Source organism: Chiloscyllium punctatum, chromosome 36 (genome assembly GCF_047496795.1).
Source record: "Chiloscyllium punctatum isolate Juve2018m chromosome 36, sChiPun1.3, whole genome shotgun sequence".
Lineage (NCBI taxonomy): Eukaryota > Metazoa > Chordata > Chondrichthyes > Orectolobiformes > Hemiscylliidae > Chiloscyllium > Chiloscyllium punctatum.
In genome coordinates this window covers 69497037-69517535 of record NC_092774.1, presented here as the reverse complement: position 1 = coordinate 69517535, position 20499 = coordinate 69497037, and the positions used below count along the sequence as shown (strand labels likewise).

Here is a 20499-nt window from a genome sequence, read left to right as displayed (position 1 = left end):
TTCATCAATAATAGAGGCAGGACCCCTCCAGGGTGGAGAGATAAATTGGGGCTGGGGTGTGCTGGGCCAAAGGTGGAAAAAAGTACAATAGGTGAATGGGGGTGGGGATGGAGGTGACAGATCAGAGAGGAGGGTGGAGCGAATAGGTGGGGAGGGAGATTGGCAGGCAGCGACAGGTCCTGAGGACAGCGCTGAGCTGGAAGGTTGGAATTGAGGTAAGGTGGGGGGAGGGGAAATGAGGAATCTGATGAAGTCCATATTGATGGCCTGGGGTTGAATTTACCCCAAGCGGAAGATGAGACGTTCATCCTCCAGGCATCGGATGGGGAGGGAGCGGCGATGGATGAGGCCCAGAACCTGCATGTCCTCGGCAGAGTGGGAGGGGGTTTGAAATGTTGGGCCAAAGGGCGATGGGGTTGATTGGTGCGGGTGTCCTGAAGATGTTCCCTCAAGCGCTGTGACTTGACTCTGCGACGAGTCTCCAGTCTCCCCAATGTAGAGGGGACCGCATCAGGTGCAATGGACACAAGAAATAACATTGTTGGATATGCAGGTGACAGCCTTCTAACGACCACGGCCCGGGTTCGATTCCCGGTCAGGAAAACTGTTTTCAGGGGGTTTTTGGCTCCCCGTTCTTCTAAAATGCTTTGTCCAGTTATTTATTGATCTTCGTAGTTCCTGGGTGCTGCAGTGTGTCGTGGCTCGTTGAAATAGTGTCCTGATTCAGATTTGTTTGTATGTGTAGGGGGTGATTGCTTCTGTAGATAAGTTCTTGGTTCGCGTGCATTATTCTCCTGTAGACGCTGTTTTGAATTCCCCATTGACTGTTCGCTCTTCTGTGGCATCTAGAAATGGCACTTTGTTGTTGTTCTCCTCTTTTGTGAATTTTATGCCAGTAAGGATATTGATGGTGTTGTAAGGTTTCCTCTAATTTGTTTCATTTTTTGATGACAAAAGTGTCATCGCTGTAGCGGACTCAATGTTTGGGTTGGATCGTTAGAAGGGGTGTTTGTTCGAGTCTCTGCATTATTGCTTCTGCTCGGAATCCTGATGCTGCTGGTGGTATCATCGGTATTTCGTTGATTTGTTTGTAGGGCTTGTTACTGAATATGAAGTGGATAGTAAGGCACAGTTCCACGAGCTTGACAGTGCTATCTTTGCTGATGAAGTTGATGCTGTGTTTGTGTCTTTGGTTCTTCGAGTAGTGTCTTCAGTTTTCTTTGGACACGTTGATGTTAATGGATGTGAACAGGGCTGTTATGTCAAAGGACAACATTAATCCATCCTCTTCTATCTCAGTGTCTTTGGTGTTCAGGAATTCTGGGATGGAGTAAATGGAGTGGAGTGAATCTTCGACTAGGTGTTTTAGCCTTCAGTGGAGGCCTTTGACTAGTCTGTATATTGGTGTTCCAAGTAGTGAGACTATGGTCTAAGGGGGGCTCCTGGTTTGACGGGGAGGAGAACAACAACAAAGTGCCATTCCTTGATGTCACAGTAGAGCGAACAGTCAATGCAGAACTTCAAACTGGCATCTACAGAAAAACAACAGACCCAAACCAAGTACTTAACTGCAGAAGCAATCATCCCAACACCCACAAACGAAGCTGCATCAGGAGATTATTTCAACGAGCCACAACACACTGCAGCACAGAGAAACTACGAAGAGCACAAGAGAATTACGTATCTCGTGTATTGAAGGAGAACGGGTACCCAATAAATCCTCTTTGCCGATTTCTCATTGAAACTTTCAAGGTGACTCTCAAAAATTCGGTTGACCTTCCATTCTTTCCTGTTTGTTTTTTGTGGGTTTGAAAGCTTTCCCAATCCTCTGACTGAGTATTGGAGTTGGAAGGTTGTGTTGTGGTTGTACAGGACACTTTTTAGACCACATTTGAAATATTGTGTACAATTCTAGTCTCCCTCCTATCAGACGGATATTGTGAAATTTGAAAGGGTTCTGAAGCACCAATGGGTCCACAGAGATGAAAAGGCCCTTCTGCTGCCCTGAGTGTGTGAAGGCCTTCAGTGATTCCTCTGCCCTGTGGACGCACCAGTTGGTCCACACCGGGGAAGGCTGTTCTCCGGCCCCAAGTGCGAGATGGCCTTCAGCAGTTCTTCCCACCTGCTGAGACACCAGTGGGTCCATATTGAGGAGAATCCGTTCTTCTGCCCCGATTGCAGGAAGGGCTTTGCTCTTTCTTCCGACCTGCTGGCCCATTGGTGGGTCCACATGGGGGAGAGATCGTTCAGTTGCCTAAGTGCAGGAAGGCTTTCATCAATTCTTCAGCCCTGCTGATGCACCAGTCCGTCCACACCGGGGAGAAGCCATTCTCCTAACCGAGTCTGGGAAGGGTTTTACCCGCTCCTCCACACTGCTGAATCACCAGCTGGTCCACACGGGGGGATGGGGGCGGAGGGGGGAGGCCTTTCGGCTGCCCTGAATGCGGGAAGTCCTTCAGCAATTCCTCCTCCCTGCTGAAGCACCAGTGTGTCCACACCCGGGAGAGGCGCTTCAGTTGGCCCGAGTGTGGGAAGAGGTTCATGTTTTCCTGCAACTTGCGGAAGCACCAGCGGGGGCATCAGCGCTCCCAGCAATCAGATCCCACCGGTGACGCTGCCTTTAGTCACCCCCAAGGACTGAACCTCCTGCCAGTTCTGACAGTGGGTGCAGTGGGAGAGTAGGTGGGCTGTTTTTGTTTTCTGCTGGACTGCAATTGCCTCCCCCACCCCCCGAAACCACAACCTCATGGTGGCTCAGGGTTAGCACTGCTGCCTCATGGCACCAGGAACCCAGGAATACTTCTATCCTTGGAGGTCTGTGTGCAATTTATGTAGGTAAGGAAAATGGATCTGAGTAGGTTGCCCTTCGGAGAATCAGTGCAGATGTGTTGGGCTGAAGGACCTGTTTCCACTCTGGAGGAGTTCAACCATCATATGAGATTTGTTTTCATTGGAAGCTGCTGCTCATTGAGCCAGGGACTGCACATTGCCAAATGAAATGATCCAGAGAAACCTAAGACCGCAAGACCATCGGAGCAGAAGTTCGGCCATTCGGCCCGTCGAGTCGACTCTGCCATTCGTTAGTGACAAAGTAGTGCAGATGAGATTAGCTACAGTGTGGAACCAGGCCATTTGTCCCAACAAGACCACATCGACCCTCCGAAGAGTAACCCATCCAGACCCATTTCCCTCTGACTAATATACCTAACCCTATGGGCAATTAAGCATGACCAATCGACATGACCTGAACATCTTTGGACTATGGAAGAAAACAGGATCACCCAGTGAAAACCCACGCAGACACTGCGACAATGTGCAAACTCCTAACAGACAGTCAGCCAAGGCTGGAATCAATCCTGGGTCCCTGGCGCTGTGACGCTGCAGTGGTAAACACTGAGCCACTACATATTGCAACCCGAAGTAGGCAAGCAGGTGGCTGGGAGAATACAGCAAGCCAGGCAGCACCAGGATGTGGAGAAGTCAGCGTTTTGGGTATTAACCCTTCTTCAGAACTGAAACGTTGACTTCTCCATGAGAAACGATTTACAGGAATGTTACTGGGGGTTGGAGGGTTTGAGCTACAGGGAGAGGCTGAATAGGCTGGGACTGTTTTCACTGGAGCAGAGGAGTGACTTAATAGAGGTTACAAAATCATGAGGGGCATGGACAGGGTAATAGACAAGGTCTTTTCCCTGGGATGGGGGAGTCCAGAACTAGAGGGCATAGGTTTAGGGTGAGAGGCGAAATATATTAAAGGGACAACTTCTTCATTCAGAGGGTGGTACATATATGAAATAAGGTGCCAGAGTATATGGGTCAGGTGCTGTCAAATGGGACTAGATTAATATAGGATATCAGGTCAGCATGGACAAGTTGGACCGAAGGGTCTGTTTCCATGCTGTATGTGTCTCTGACTACTGGTCCTGATGTAAGTTTTAAATAGAGTCCAAGTAACTTTGAATAGTTCAATCTTGTTGTGCTCCCCTCCTGAAAAGTTTCAAATGAATCCCTGTTTAAACTTGCTGAGTTGGACAAAGTATCCCATCAAGTTCAACACAAACCCAGAGTTGAAGAAGTCAGAAGTCAGAACACCAAGGGGACCAAAACTGATCACAATATTCCAGGTGCAGCCTCATCAACGTCCTGTATTCCTGCAACATAACTTGCCAACTTCTCTACTCAATTCCCGAACTGATGAAAGCCAGTGTGCTGAAACCTTTCTTCACTGCCTTTTGTACCGATGTAATCAGAGATATAGAACCTACTTTAAACTGATCCACAATCCTGCTTCTGGGAGCTCAGTGACTAATAGGGAAGGCAGAAGGGAGATTGGCCTTTAAATGGAGTATAAAAGTAGGGAGGTTATAGTGGAGGTTTTGATTGAAAGTGCAGTGAAGATTCCACCAGCTGACAGTGGATCTGAATCACATGTCGATCAGACCAGGTTCGGACAGCAGGAAACCAGATAAGTTTTTACAACAAACCACAACGATTTCATTATTAGACTTTTAATTCCAGATTTATATTGAATTCAGATTCCACCGTCTGCCGTGGCAGGTTGTGAATCCAAGTCCCCGGAACATTACCTGGGTGAATAGTCTGGTGACAATAAAGTCGGCCAGCGCCTCCCCTGAACACATTGGCATATTGTGTTTGGAGGTAATAAAGGAGCAAGAGGTTTTAGCAGCTGCTAAGTTGTTGATATTACACAAGGGAACATCAGCACTCTCAGTAATGGCACACACTGAAGTCAGTGTCCTGTATCAGAGGTAAGGGCTCGGGAACCATAAGAAATAGGAACAGGAATATGCCATTCAGCCCCTTGAGCCTGCTTCTCCATTCAGTAGGATTCTGGGTGATCTGGCATTCCCCACATTCACTTTCCTGCCCTTTTCCTGTAACTGTTCATCCCCCGAATCTTCACGAATCTATCGATCCTAGTTTTCAAGTGATATGAAGGCTGTCAACAGAGTTACTGGGGTGGGGACGGGGTGGGGGACGGGGTGGGGGGGGGGGGGGACGGGGGCTCAGGTCGAACTTGGGGACTAAAACAATGGCTTCACACTTCACAATATTTAACTAAGGGAATGTCTACGGTTATCCAATGCTGGAAATTGGGCAGGCATTCAGATGAAATTATTTGTAAATTATGAATGATAGAGGAGTCGGGAGAGAAGTGGTGTTCAGGCACAGTTGGATATCATCAGTATAGATGCCAACACCAGCAGCTACGTTAAAACAAATCAGAATGGAAGACGCTAAAACCAGACCCTCCCAGAGGATAGAGTGATGCTGGAGAGGGTCAGTACTGTCATTAACTCTGATCAAGGCTGTCCGCAGGTCGACGAGGGAATGTTTATCGCTATCACCGTTTCAAAGGATGTCAAATATGACCTTGATAAGAACTGTTTCAGGGGTGGAAACCAGACTCGAGGGCTTTAAACACAGAATTCTGGAAAAGATGGGAATGGCTAATTCAACAATGATACATCCAAACCGACACTCCCATTGGTGCGATAATAATACAAGTGTTTTGATTTTTATTTAGAAGATTCTCAGCAACACTGAGTAAGAAGCAACAAAATTAACACAAGAAATACTGCAATTGCTACAATGTGCCTGCTCCCAATAGGGGGCCATCTGGTGTGAAATTAACTGTCTACAAGGGGCAATATTGGAAAGGAATGACCCAGTTCATAGCTATAAGAGGGGAGACACAGACTGCTTGATACAAACATATAAGGGGCGGGAATAGGCCAATCGGCACTTTGAGCTTGCTGCAACATTCAATAAGATCATGGCTGATCTGAATTCAACCTCAACTCTACATTCCAACACATCCCCGACAATCTTTCATCCACTTGGTTATCAAGAACCTATCTACCTCTGCCTTAATGATCTTGAATCCATTGCCTTTTGAAGAAGACACACAACCCTCAGAAAGAAAAGAAATCATCCTCATTTTTGTCTTCTACATTTAAAATATGACCCTGTACTTTCAGATATTAAGATAGGGACACAAGCAGCAATCAAATAATACTTGTGGTACAGTGAACTATGTCAAAGTGCTTCAAATGAACATAATGAGAATTCCTTTAAAAATCACAAGACCGGAGCACAGATTAGGACAGGTGACCAAAGACTTGGACAAAGGGACAAGTTTAGGGCAATCTTTTAAACAGGTTCAATTTCCCAAACATCAGAGGACAAAGACGTGCACAGCAAACACAAAATAGCAAAGAATGGGAAACAACAGTGTAGTCATAATGTCACAGGATGAGTAATCCAGGGAACATGAGTTCAAATCCCACCACAGCAAGAGGTGAGATGTGAATAATTCAAATCATAAATGGGGAACACAAAGTTAGTCTCAGTATGGTATCGATGGCACTGACGACAATTGTCATAAATCCCATGTTCACCAATGTCCTTTCAGGAGGGAAACTGCCATCCTTGCATGGTCAGTCTTACAAGTGACTCCAGACCCACAGCAATGTGGCTGACTCTTAAACTGCCCTCTGAATTGGCACAAGCAAGATACCTTGCACTTCGGGATGGATAACAAACATCAACCTTATGAAAGTGTCATAACAGAAATTGCTGGAGAAACTCAGCCAGTCTGGCAACACTGGTGGAGAGAGAGAGAAAGAAACAGAGTCAATATCCTGGCCTGAGTCCAGAACAGTTGTGAAGAAGGGTCACAGCACTTGAAATGCTAACTCTGCTTCTCTCTCCACATGTGCTGCCAGTCCTATTGAGTTTCTCCAGCATTTGATGCACTTTTGTTTTTCAGATCTCCAGCATCTGCAGTTCTTCATTACATTGACTTAGGGAAGCTCAAATCCCATAAAAGGGAAGAGCAGAAGGGTTGGAATTACTCAGCAAGTCTGGCACCAGCAATGGAGATAAAAACAGTTCATACTTCGGGTCATTGAATGATCTTACATCAGGGACAAACTTTTGGGGAAGCTGCAAGAGTAAAAGGCACCAGTGTAACTTCAACATCTGGGAGAACTCTCTCAGCCTTGGGGGTCAGGCTGACTCAGCATTCTGGTCCTGCTCATTACCTGTTAAATTCTCAATTTGTTGTTCTTGTTATATTTCTACATGGTTGACACATTCCTATGTTTTAAAATGAAATTCCAGCAGGCAGGAATTTTCCATGTAAGTAATCATACATTAGAGGGTTTGGAACGTGAATGTAAACTTTTAAACAGAAAGTATTTATTCATGCATGGGGTGTGGGCATCGCTGGCAATGCCAGCATTTATACCCATCCTTAACCACCCTGTGGTTGGTTGGAAAAGTGCATGAATGTGTCTGAGATTGTCTTGATCAGCACAGCAATCTCAAAGATGGGTGTGCTCAGGTACAAGTACCGTCCACTCCCACAGCCAAGTCTGCATTCACTTCAATTATAGATGCCATCTAAACCTCCCAGGACAAGGACAGCATGGGATGACAATCAGAATAAAGCTTCCTCTACTCTTCAATTGTAAGTGAAGCTACCTCAACACTGTCCCCAACAAACACTGCCAAGACAGAGACTGCATTGGGTTAGATGCAGAGTAAAACTTCCTCTACACTTCCCCATTCATACAGTCCCAGGGGAAGGACAGCAAAGGGTTAAATAAACAGTAGAGCTTCTTCCATTCTGACTGACACTTAGTCCGTACTATACCAATCCTCAAGGAAAATTCAGAACTGAGACTATTATCTGGTACTGAATTCACACATCTTAATGGGAATGACAGCAACAGAAAATCATGTCGTGACACACAGATAAAACACACACAATGTACAACAAAACTAGACTGTTATTGGGAGCAAAGACATTGAAATGACAGGAGACATAGTCCCTGCAGTGATCCAAATGTGAGCTGAACAAATTTCACACTTGAACAATATTCCCTGAGAATGCAATGTCCACCTCACTGCTGTCTATTCAGTTCCTCTGCTCTCGTTCAGGGCTGAGGTGCGGCTGACCACATTGTGGCGTGGGGGTTAAGAGGTTGGACAGTTAAGGTCAACTTGGATTGAGGGCATCCTTTGTCATGCCAGTGAGGTCAAGGGTCGCTCATTTACTCAACTTATAATCGGGGACAAGGGGATGTCAGGCTGGGCTTGTATCAGTTTGAGTTTACAAGAAACAGATGATCCAATGGAGCTGTATAACATCTGGAGAGGACTTATTGTAAATGTAATGTCAACTCAATTCTAGCCAGAGACTAGTCTCTCATTTAAGATAGGAGAGTTTTTTATTTCTCTCAAGTGTTCTCGAGTCTTTGAAATTCACTTCTTTAGAGACCAGCATGTGGTGGTGGGTAACGAACTGGTTCTGGGTTGGACGGTCAGTCAATGTTGACTCGATGGGCTGAATGGCTTACTTGCACGCAATTGGCCTATATCAATCAATAATATGCACTTGCTTTATGGTTACCGACATCAAATTACATGAGTGGTTATGGTTATTTCATCTCTTATTATTGTATTCAACCAACTACAGCATCTAGAAACTTGCTTAATTACAATATCCAATATCTGCAGAGTACTTTTTCTTTTTGTCAAGACCATTATCTTGAACTCCGACGTGTGACCTCCTCATTGCTGTCAAAGTTCTTTATTTGTCTCTACATTGTCATGTTTTTACTTTGTCGAATGTCCTCCTGGCATTTGCAGTAAAGACCCTATATTCTGCCCTCGTCAACATTTTCCCTTACAATTCTCTACTAAGGATTTCATGAAAAAGCTCAGAGTGTGGTGAGACTGCGGAACTCACTACCATAGTGAATAGTTGGGGTGGAAGACACTACAACTAAGGGTAAGCAACCCAATACAAATGAATGTCACTGTCATCAGATTCACAACACAGTGAAATTAAAACATGCAATGTCCCTCAATTTCTCAACTGTCCCGAACCAGACTTGATGAAGAACAGATCTTGCACATCAACATTATAATTTAAAGAACAACCAAATTATAAATATGGCAAATTTTCTCGGGCAAAGTTAAAGAAGATAATCTAATTAATAGCAATGATTTAAACCCTTTGATGAAGCCCCCCACCATCTCAGAGACAGAGACTTAAGCGGCAAATTAAGAAAGAATTTATTTTTAAACTTACCAATTCAAGCAAACAGTTTCCAACAATGGATTGCCAAGCCTTTGTGCAATCTTTGGACTATGACTGTTTCACAGACACGTAATTGTAAATCTAATTTAAAAGTCACCGCCGAAGGTGAATAGACACCCCAGTATTCTGCCATTTCTTACAGGCTGGGAGTCATTCCCAGAAAGAGCCAACAATTCTTTAACTGGACAGCTCCTGGTCTCAACGAGCAGCAGTGCCCAATGGAAGCAAAGTTGCAGGGGTGGGGGAGCATGACGGCATAAAACAAAAAAAAACCGACCGACTCTCCCACTATAAGCACTGTCAGAATGTGCAGGGGTTCAGTCCTCTCAGTGACCCAGAGCAGTTTCACCAGCAGAATCAGATTGTTGGGAGCACTGGTGTGCCCGCTGGTGCTTCTGCAAGGTGCGGAATGATGAGAACCTCCGCTTCCACTCGGGGCAGGTGAACGGCCTTTCCCCGGTATGGCCCCACCTGTGCCTCAGCAGGTGGGAGGAATTGCTGAAGGCCTTCCCGCACTCTGTGCAGGGGAAGGGCCTCTCCCCCGTATGGACCCGAAGGTGGGATGGCTGGGTAAAGCCCTTCCCACACTTGAGGCAGGAGAACAGGCTCTCCCCGGTGTGGACCCGCTGGTGCCTCAGCAGGGCAGAGGTATCATTGAAGGCCTTCCCGTACTTGGAGCAGCTGAAGGGCTTCTCTAATATGTGGACCCCGAGGTGGATCAGTCGGACGGAGGAATAGCTGAAGGCCTTCCCGCATTCGGGGCAGGAGAATGGCCTCTCGCCTGTGTGGACACCCTGGTGCCTCTTCAGTACAGAGAAATTGCTGAAGGTCTTCCCGCACTCAGGGCAGGAGAACAGTCTGACCCCGGTGTTACTGCGCCCATGAGTCTCCAGGTCAGATTGGAAACGGAAGCCTTTCCCACAGTCGCCACATTTTCATGGTTTCTCCATGGGACGGGATTCCTTGGGTTTCTCCATGACCGAAGCTTCAGCTGCACACAAACGCGTGTACAGCACCTCCCCGCCGTGAATTCCTCCTCCCAGTCTGTATAACATTTACTGGCTCCACAATCAGAGTGCTGCAATAGTCGGGTCTCTCATCCAGTCTCACTGATGCTGAAAACGTACTGAAAGAGGAACCAAAAAGCTTGGTTCCTTCTCACAGAATCATAGTCGAAAATTGTTATAGTCCCGATGGATTCAGTGACTGCCAGACATTGACGTGAAATTGAGGACTGCAAATGCTGGAGAGTCAGAGTCAAAGCACAGCAGATCAGGCAGCATCTGAGGAGCAGCAGAGTCAATGTTTCAGGCAAAGCTCTTCATCTATTGATATTGAAACGTCCGTCTTCAGATCTTCAAATAATCTGTAAAAAGAGATGAAAAAAGTCATCACTGTCAATCCAGGTTAGAAATTCCAAACAAGCAATTCTACTTTCTGCAGAACATTCTTTTCTTTTTCCACAAAATTGAAAGCACCATCCCACCCCCTCTCACCCCTCTATTCTCACTCCGCTCAAACTAATCCTCCCGACGGTACTGATACAGGATCTTACAGAGACCGAAAAGTGAAAACATCAAGACAGACACCTTTGAATTTTGGATACCTCCACCTGAAAGTTAGTATCTTTCACGACATCTAGGAGTGAGTAAGTCTGATTTTGGGAAGCAAAAAAAAGTGTTAATTCAGGATGAACCTTCAATGCAGCTTCTTGAGAAACAACGAAATGGTTAACATCTGGGGAGGTGGAAGTGGGGAGATGGAGGAAATGAGATTTGAAGGCATTGACACCGACACCAGACAGAAACTGAACACATAGGCAGGGCAAACATTACGGGCAAGCCAGAGTCACAGAGATACACAGCACAGAAACAGGTCCTTCAGGCCAACTCATCCGTGCCGACCCGATAGCCGAAATTAATCTCGTCACATTTACCAGCACTTGGCCCATATCCCTCTGAACTCTTCCTATTCATATACCCATCCAGATGCCTTTTAAATGTTATAAATGGACCTACATCCATCACTTCCTCCGGCAGATCATTCCTTACACTTGCCTCCCTCACCTCAAACATATTATCCTCCTGTTCTGGACTTCTCCCATCCCAGGGAAATGACCTTGTCTATTTACCCTGTCTATGCCTCTTATGATTCAATAAACGTCTGTAAGATCACCCCTCAGCCTCTGGTATACCGGGGAAAACAGCTCAAGCAATGCACTGCGTTTCCTTTTCGCTTCACACTCACAGAACCTTACTCCCGTGTAAAACATTGTTTCCCTCCCCCACACTCTCCATGGGAAAAGCCAAGGCTGCTGAGACTCTGGAGTTGGGGGAATGCCACGTAGAATTCCTGCAATGTGGAAACACGCCATTCAGCCCAACAAGTCCACACCGACCATCCAAAGCGTAACTCATGTGGACACATTCCCCTATCCCATTCCACTACACTTACTGCACACTACGGGCCCATCTAGTATGGCCACTTCTCCCGAAACTGAACACCTTTAGATTTTGGGCGGAAACCAGAGCACCCGGGTGAAACCCAGCAGACACGGCAGGGAGAATGTGCAAACTCCACACAGAGAGTCGCCCCAAGGCTGGAATCGAAAGTGGATCCCTGGCGCTGTAAGGCAGCAGTGCGAACCACTGATCCATCGTGCGGCCCATGTGTGCAGAAAGAGGTGGGGGCTGGGAACTTTGTTAATTGTACTACGCAGTGGATTGTTGTGTAAGGTTAAATCTCACGGCATCCAGGGAGAGCTAACCAACTGGGCACAAAATATAGGATATGCTGGAATCCTTCCTGAAAACAACAAATGCTGGAGATCACAGTGGGTCAGGCAGCGCTGTGCTACTCTATGACTGGACAGTGTGGACGTGGAGATGATGTTTCCACTAGGAGAAGGGTTGAGGATGCCAAGTCATTGAGGGCATTTAAGACAGAGATAGGTTCTTGATTAATAAGGTGTCAAGGGTTATGAGGAGAGGGCAGCAGAATGGGATAGAGAAACATATCAGCCATGATCGACTGGTGGAGCAGACTCGATGGGCCAAATGGCCTCATCCTGCTCCTGTGTATTGTGGTCTTAAAGCTGGGCAGATAACTTAAGGGGTTCTCACAAACTATTTCAGAATCCTGAAGAGGAGTTGTTGGACTCGAAACTTTAACTCTGCTTTCTCTCCACAGATGCTTCCAGTCCTGCTGAGTTTTTCCCATGTTCTCAGTTTTTGTTTCAGATTTCCAGCATCCACAGTTCTTTGTCTTATTTATCAAACTCATTTCTTGCCCTTCCCAAGTGTCTGGAACTTCATCTCCCTGATCTACAAACTGTTCACTTACCCTAGAAATGACCACTACCTCCTTCTCAAAGTAGACCCCTTTGTTGCAAAATGATTGTTCAATTCTGTGACCAAAATTATTGCATTCGTAATTACTTACACCAGGGACTCACAATATCTCAGGCCAGAACACAGCTAGATTGTTTCAGACAGTACATTTATGTGATTTGATACAATTCCCTATTCCCGACTTTACCAGCGTGTTGCAGGGAATGGAGGGTTTGAGTTCAGAAGAATCTGGGACATTTTTCCAATGGAGCCGAGGAAGTTGACAGTTAACCTTATAGAGATTTTTAAAATCAGGAGGGGTATAGATAAGGTGTCATTCCCAGGAGGCTCAGAATATTTTATTGCTCCAGAAGGTGTTAAAGGGGGTCAAAGCCTCAACAGAAATCGAGCAGAGCTGAGAACAGACAACATTTAACTCTGTGGGAAGAGGGAGATCAGAGGACAGAGAAATCAGGACCTGAAATCCAAGCTGACACCAGACTACCATGCTATCAGTGCTTTGATTAGCAGTGCCCACCCTCTACCTTTACTGAGCCTCTCACTCGACTTGAATGCCACGTATCCCCTCGATATTCCGGATCCAATCCTTGTCATTCTGAAGCCATATCTCTGTCAGGAGTCTCAGATCATAATTATTCTCTCCAATGTGTGCAGTCAATTAATTCGCTTTTGTTACAATGCAGCACACATTCATATACTGAGCGTTTAGTCTTATTTTTTGTGATGGTTAGAATCCAGTTTTGATTGCTAGTACATTTATTCTTCTTGTCCCTTTCTATCATTCTCTGGTGTTTGGTTTCCACATCACTACATTGCTCACTGGCCTTGATTTGGATTGGCTATGCTAAATTGCCCAGTGTTTAGGGATGTGCAGGTTAGGTGGGTTGGCCATGGGAAACGCAGGGTTATCGTTTCAATGTAATAGAAGGAGTAGGCCATTTGACCCATCGACCCTGCTCCGCCATTCATTACAATCATGGCGGATCGATCAATCGTCTCAGCTCCTCCTAATTGCATTATCCCAACTTCCCTGAATTCCCTTACCTCGCAGAAAACCCATCCAACAGTGTCTTAATGAAGCTGCCTCTACTGCTTCCTTGAGCACAGAATTCCATTAATTTACCATTAACCACATTGGTCCAGCCCTGAGTTGCCTCATCAAAATGCAACAGCTCATATTTGTATAAATTAAACTCCATCCACTACTCCTTGGCCCATCGGCTCATCTGATCAATTATAATTTATGTTAAACTTTCTTTCCTACCTTATTCCCAAAAAGCTGAAAATCTCCCTCCCAAACTCTCGCCCTCCATTCTCACTTTGTTGAATCTAATCACGGATGTCCTCATTCTGAAGGGTTTGGTTCATGCTGATTAACAGGCCCACATTCAAGGGGGATCTAACTCAACCGTACAGAACATTGAACGGCCTGGACAGAGTGGACATTGGGAAGATGATTCATTGGGAGGACAGACTAATACCAATGGGCATAGCCTAAGCATAAAGGGAGAATGGAGATTAGGAGCAACTTCTTTAGCCAGAGAGTGGTGAATCTATGGAATTCATTGTCACAGAAAACTGTGGAGGCCAGGTCACTGAGTATGTTGAACATTGAGATAGAGATGTACAGCACAGAAACAGACTGTTTGGTCCAACTTGTCCATGCCGACCAACTATCCCAACCCAATCTAGTCCCACCTGACAGCACACGGCCCCATATCCCTCCAAACCCTTCCTATTCATACACCTACCCAAATGCCTTTGAAATGCTGCAATCGTACTAGCCTTCACCATTTCCTCTGGCAGATCATTCAATAAACGTACCATCCTCTGCGTGAAAAAGTTGCCCCTTAGGTCTCTTTTGCAACTTTCCCCTCTAACACGAAACCCATGCCCTCTCGGTCTGGACTCACCCACCCCAGGAAAAGACTTTGTCTATTAATCCTATCCATGCCCCTCATGATTTTATACATGTACACTTACAACGTTTAAAAGATATTTGGATAAGTACATGAATACGAAAGTTTCGAAGGTTTATGGGCCAAACACTGGTAGGTGTGCCGAGTTTAGTTTGAGAACATACTCAGCACGGACGAGTTGGAAGAAGGGTCTGTTCAGTGCTGTCAGGCTCTGTGAATGACCTTTACTGGTCTTAAAACCATTTTCTTACCTCCCCCGATAAGCATCCACTTCTTTGTTGCTCAAAACTCAGATGAACTTAGCCTTGAACATGTTCAATGACCCCACTTCTGAACTCAATTCCTCTTCGTAATATATCACTTGCCTCGCTCATTGCCTGCTGCATCTGCCCGACAACTGGCATTGACTGGTGTGGAGGGACTCTGAGACCCCTCTATACATCCATACATCATTCCTGATGAAGGGCTTGTGCCCGAAACGTTCCCTGTCCTGCTCCTCAGATGCTGCCTGACCTGATGTCTTTTCCAGTGCCACATTTTTCGACTTTCACCTCCAGTCCTCACATTCCCCACATTCCAATATGTCACCATTTCAACAATGCACTGCTTTTTTTATAAACAGCAAAGGCTATAACTTCACATTGCAGCACTGCACTTGCCATGAGTTTGCCAATTGAGACACAGACCTGGACCAACTTCGGGAAGAGGCAGGAATAAAGGCAGTGAGCCTGAAGCATGGAGAGATAAGCTAGAGGAGGGTGGGGGTGGGGAGAGAGTAGCATAGAGTACAATGGGTGAGTGGGGGAGGAGATGTAGGTGATAGGTCAAGGAGGAGATGGTGGAGTGGATAGGTGGAAAAGAAGATAGGCAGGTCGGACAAGTCAAGGAGACAGTAACTGAGCTGGAAGTTTGAAACTAGGCAAATGTGGATGTGGTACCGAGTTTGTTTCACAACATGGTTGAAGAGCTTCAGAGCAGAGGAAATGACCTGGGAGTTGCCGTAGGAGAGGGACTCCCTGAGATTCTTGTAGAGAGGAGGAAAACTTCTTCAAGGCAGGCATCCTTGCAAGAGGATTCACAGTAGGGTTAAAATCAACAAGGTAAAAACAATGACTGCAGATGCTGAAAACCAAATACTGGATTAGTGGTGCTGGAAGAGCACAGCAGTTCAGGCAGCATCCAACGAGCAGCGAAAACACCACATCTTCTCCCATTATTGACAAAAACCCCTGGAAATCTCCAGTTAACCTTCTTTGCTCCAAAGAGAACATTCCCAAACTTGGGAATGTCTCCACAAAATGAATATTGCTCATCCCTGGACATGATGCAAATGTTACAATGGGGAAGAGGTTTTGGCAAAATATTGTCAGTTAGCAGGTGGAAAAATGTTCAGGAAGTAAAACATAAATCCCAGTCTCCAGCTTTGTGAATCTTTAGAAACTCTTTGGGAAGTGGAATAAGAGGAGAATGAAGGATGAACTGACGGACTGAGCAGAGACTGTCCAGACACCGTCCCCTTGTTTAAGAGGCTGATTGACTTTGATATTCTCGGGACATGAACTGACCCGAGACATTGAAAGAATTCTCTGCACATCAGGAATTCAAACCCATTCTCGGCTCGGGGTCAATGAGAAAATTCGGGAAGGAGCAAAACACTGAAAGGCTCGGAGGGCGATGGTCCCGGTGTAGGAGAGCTCGTTCCTCGTGACATGGATGTGCCTGCAGATGGTGGGATCAGGCTGTCCCCATGTCTCCATAATGAATGTCCAAGTCTTTATTATGGAAAAATAAAACTGATAGAAGACAATGGTAATTTTTGGGCGGGGCGGGTTGAACTATGAATTGAATAGTAGGTTCCTCAAAGACACTTTGCCAGTCGCGCTCGGGCCTGTCTCTGTGGCGCAGTTGGTCAGCGCGTTCGGCTGTTAACCGAAAGGTTGGTGGTTCGAGACCACCCAGGGACGGGTTGTTTCTTGTTCTCGCTCCTACCGCTTTCTTGGCTGCGGAGATGCACGTTTTTAATGGTTTCAGGAAAATGTTTCCCAAACGGAAATCTTCTCCACTGAGGCAGGACAAAGGGGTTTCTGAATTTATTGAATTTCTAACGTAAAGGACTGCGGATGCTGAGAATCCGAGACAGAAAGCGAAACTGCTGGAAAAACTCAGCAGGTTTGGCTGTACTTGGATGAGGCAAAAAACGAGTTCTGAAATGTTGTCTCTGATTCTCTTTCCACAGATCCTGCCTGACCTGCTGAGGTGCTCCTGAAATTTCTGTTTTTGACTGAACGTCCATTTCATCTTTCGGGATGAAACATCCAGACTCGCCATTTGCAGATATTTAATCCTTTCGAAATCTGTGAAGTGATTGGATTCAAACAAACTCTGCAATGATTCACTCTTTCTCAGCTCCACAGGCAGACAGACCTGGGAAATGAAGCTGTCAGTGTGGTTCTGTATTGATGGGCCGAGTGGTGAATGCGATGGACATGAAATCCATTGCGGTTCCCCCACGCAGGTGTGAACCCTGCCGACTACAGTTGAGAAACGACATCAAAAGAAAAGGGAGATTGCTCCACGGTTTTTTTAAATGCAATCAGTGGAGGAGTTGAAATATTTCAATCACATTGGGACTGGTCGGGAATCTGTAACCCACTCCCTGTCAGGGTGGAACAAGCAGATACCCACAGAGCTGCTTTTGAGGCGATGAGCCAAGAGTTTGGAAATGAGATCGAACAGTGAGGGGCGTGAAGTCGTGATCGAAGTTAAGCAGGCACCTGAGGACAAAGGTGTTTTATTTGCCAGTGAAAGATACTGCTTCACAAAGTTGGGACTAAGGAAGGGAAGCAGTGACGGTGATTATCTTTGGCTGTTCCTCTTGTGAATGTTTCCATTGTTAACGTCAGAACTCTGCAGCATGGCGGCGTCAGATCCGCACAGTGACAGGGGCGCAATGGATGACGCATCTGACTCCACCCACCTGTTTGAAATGCAGCTCACAGCTTCTTCACACACCCCAAATAATCTTTCTCATTGTCCTGAAGCCGGCATACGGTTTGAATTCCCGATCTGCGGGAACGAGACTCTTTTCACTCTCTCGCGTCGGGAAATGTCCCTGAGAACATCAGAGTCAAGTCACAGCGCTGTCAGAGGAGGGGAAGCTGAAATAGCCCCACACGCTGCTCACGGGCACATTTCACTTTCCCCAACTCACCGCCCCAACCACTGCGGCTCTTGGGAGTGGAAAGGGAACAAACACCAAAACCCAGTCTCAGCTTTGTAAATCTTCAGGAAAGAAGAAAACTGTCCATCCCTTCGGACCTTCCATCCTGGGCAGACAGCGTTGATTTTAAATGGCTGTCCAGTCAGTGCCGATTCGTTTTGGCTGAAAAAAATCTTCCTTATCTCATCCCAGCATTTTTTGCCACATAGACCTGTGTGGCAGAGTTCATGTATATATTTCCCTGCATGGTATTTTTTAAATTACATTTGTTTTCTGGTTGTTTGTATCGGGTATTTCAGGTTCACTAGCCGCTGTTTGAGTGTGTTGGTAGGTTTGTGGGCTACCATGATGCTGAGAGGTTTAAGTTGTCGGGACATCATTTCCCAGATGTCTTTAATGTAAAGTAATGTGCTAGGGTTTCTGTAGACGTTGTGTCTACTTGTGTCAGTTTGTTGATGTGAAATCGTCACACTGGGTTTATTGGGTAGGAAAAAGTGAGGACTGTAGATGCTGGAAACCAGAGTTTAGATCAGAGTGGTGCTGGAAAAGTACAGCAGGTCAGACAGCTTCCGAGGAGCAGGAAAATGGACGTTTCGCGCAAAAGCCCTTCATCAGGAATAGAGGCAGGACGCTTCCAGGGGTGGAGAGATAAATTGGGGGGTGCTGGGCCGAAGGTAGCAAGGAGGACAAGAGGTGAATGGGGTTGGGGACGTAGGTGACAGGTCAGAGAGGAGGGTGGAGCGGATAGGTGGGAAGGGAGATTGACAGGTCCTGAGGACAGCGCTCAGCTGGAAGGTTGGAACTCAGGTAAGGTGGGGGGAGGGGAAATGAGGAAACTGGTGCAGTCCACATTGATGTCCTGAGGTTGAATGTATCCGAGGCAGAAGTTGGGGCGTTCTTCCCCCAGACATCGGGTGGAGAGGGAGGGGCGATGGAGGAGGCCCAGGTCCTGCATGTCCCTGGCAGAGTGGAAGGGGAGGTTGAAATATTGGGCCACAGGGCGATGGGGTTGATTATTGCGGGTATCCTGGAGATGCTCCCTCAAACGCTGTGACTTGACTCTGCGACGGGGCTCCAGTCTCCCCAATGTAGAGGAGACCGCATCGGGAGCAATGGATACAAGAAACAACTTTGGTGCAAGCCTTCGAACTGCCGTGACCCGGGTTCGATTTCCGGGCAGGGAAGCAATTTTCAGTAGAGCTGTCAAGCTACAATGTCGTCTCCCTGGTGGTCTAGTGGTTAGGATTCGGCGCTTTCACCGCTGCAGCCCCGGTTCGATTCCCGGTCTGGGAAACAATTTGCAGTGTGCTTTTTTTGGCTGCCCATTCTCCTTAAATGCGCTGTAGAGTGACTTATTGGTCTTCGTAGTCACTGGGTGTTGCACTGTGTTGTGGTTCGTTGAAATAGTGCCCTCGTTCAGATTTGTTTGTATGTGTAGGGATGATTACTTCTGTAGCTAAGCACTTGGTTCGCGTGTGTTGCTTTCCTGCAGAGGCTGTTTTGAATTTATCATTGACTGTTCGCTGTACTGTGACATCCAGAAATGGCACTTTGTTGTTGTTCTCCTCTTTTGTGAATTTTATGCCAGTAAGGAGATTGTTGATGGTGTTGTAGGTTTACTCTAATTTGTTTAATTTTTTGATGACAGAAGTGTTTCATGGGCGTTTCGTTGATTTGATTGTAGGGCTTGTTACTGAATATAAAGTGGGTAGTAAGGCACAGTTCCACGAGGTTGACAGTGCTATCTTTGCTGCTGAAGTTGGTTCTGTGTTTTTGTCTTTAGTTCTTCGAGTAGTGTCTTCAGTTTTCTTTGGCCACGTTGATGTTAATGGATGTGAACAGGTCTGTTATGTCAAAGGACAACATTATTCCATCCTCTTCTATCTTCGTGTCTTTGGTGTTCAGGAATTCTTGGATGGAGTAAATGGAGTGGCATGAATCTTCGACTTGGTGTTTTAGTCCTCAGTGGAGGCCTTTGACTAGTCTGTATATTGGTGTTCCAAGTAGTGAGACTATGGCCTGAGGGGGGCTCCTAGTTTGAAAAAGAGGAGAACAACAATAAACTGCATTCTTAGATGTCACAGTGGAGCGAACAGTCAATGAGGAACTTCAAACTAGCATCTACAGAAAAACAACACACACAAACCAAATACTTAACCACAGAAGCAATCATCCCAACACCCACAAACGAAGCTGCATCAGGACATTATTTCAACGAGCCACTACACACTGCAGCACAGAGAAACTACGAAGACCACAAGAGAAATACGTATATAGTGTATTTAAGGAGAACGGGTCCCCAATAAATCCATTCCGCCGGTTTCTCAGTGATGCTTCCAAGCTCACTCTCAAAACTTCGGTTTGTCCCTCCATTCTTTCCTGTTTGTTTTTTGTGGGTTTTGAAAGCGTTCCCAATCCTCTGACTGAGTATTGGAGTTGGGAAGGTAAAAACAATGACTGCAGATGCTGGAAACCAGATTCTGGATTAGTGGTGCTGGAAGAGCACAGCAGTTCAGGCAGCATCCAAGTAGCTTCGAAATCGACGTTTCGGGCAAAAGCCCTTCGTCAGGAATAAAGGGAGTGAGCCTGAAGCATGGAGAGATAAGCTTATCTCTCCATGCTTCAGGCTCACTGCCTTTATTCCTGACGAAGGGCTTTTGCCCGAAACGTCGATTTCGAAGCTGCTTGGATGCTGCCTGAATTGGAGTTGGGAAGTTATGTTGTGGCTGTACAGGACATTGGTGAGACCACTTTTAGAATATTGTGTGCAATTCTGGTGTCCCTCCAATCAGAAGGATATTGTGAAATTTGAAAGGGGTTTGAAGCACCAATGGGTCCACAGAGGGGAAGAGGCCCTTCTGCTGCCCTGAGTGTGGG

General features: G+C 46.2%; 1 protein-coding gene and 1 non-coding gene across 2 annotated transcripts in view; one reads left to right on the top strand and one right to left on the bottom strand.

Moving 5' to 3' along the window:
• LOC140460640 (uncharacterized) overlaps nucleotides 1-20499 on the bottom strand; it is a 97168-nt gene that overhangs the window by 52089 nt on the left and 24580 nt on the right. The window lies entirely within an intron of this gene.
• trnan-guu (transfer RNA asparagine (anticodon GUU)) lies at nucleotides 16293-16366 on the top strand. The gene has a single exon. It is a non-coding gene; the product is annotated as a tRNA-Asn (tRNA).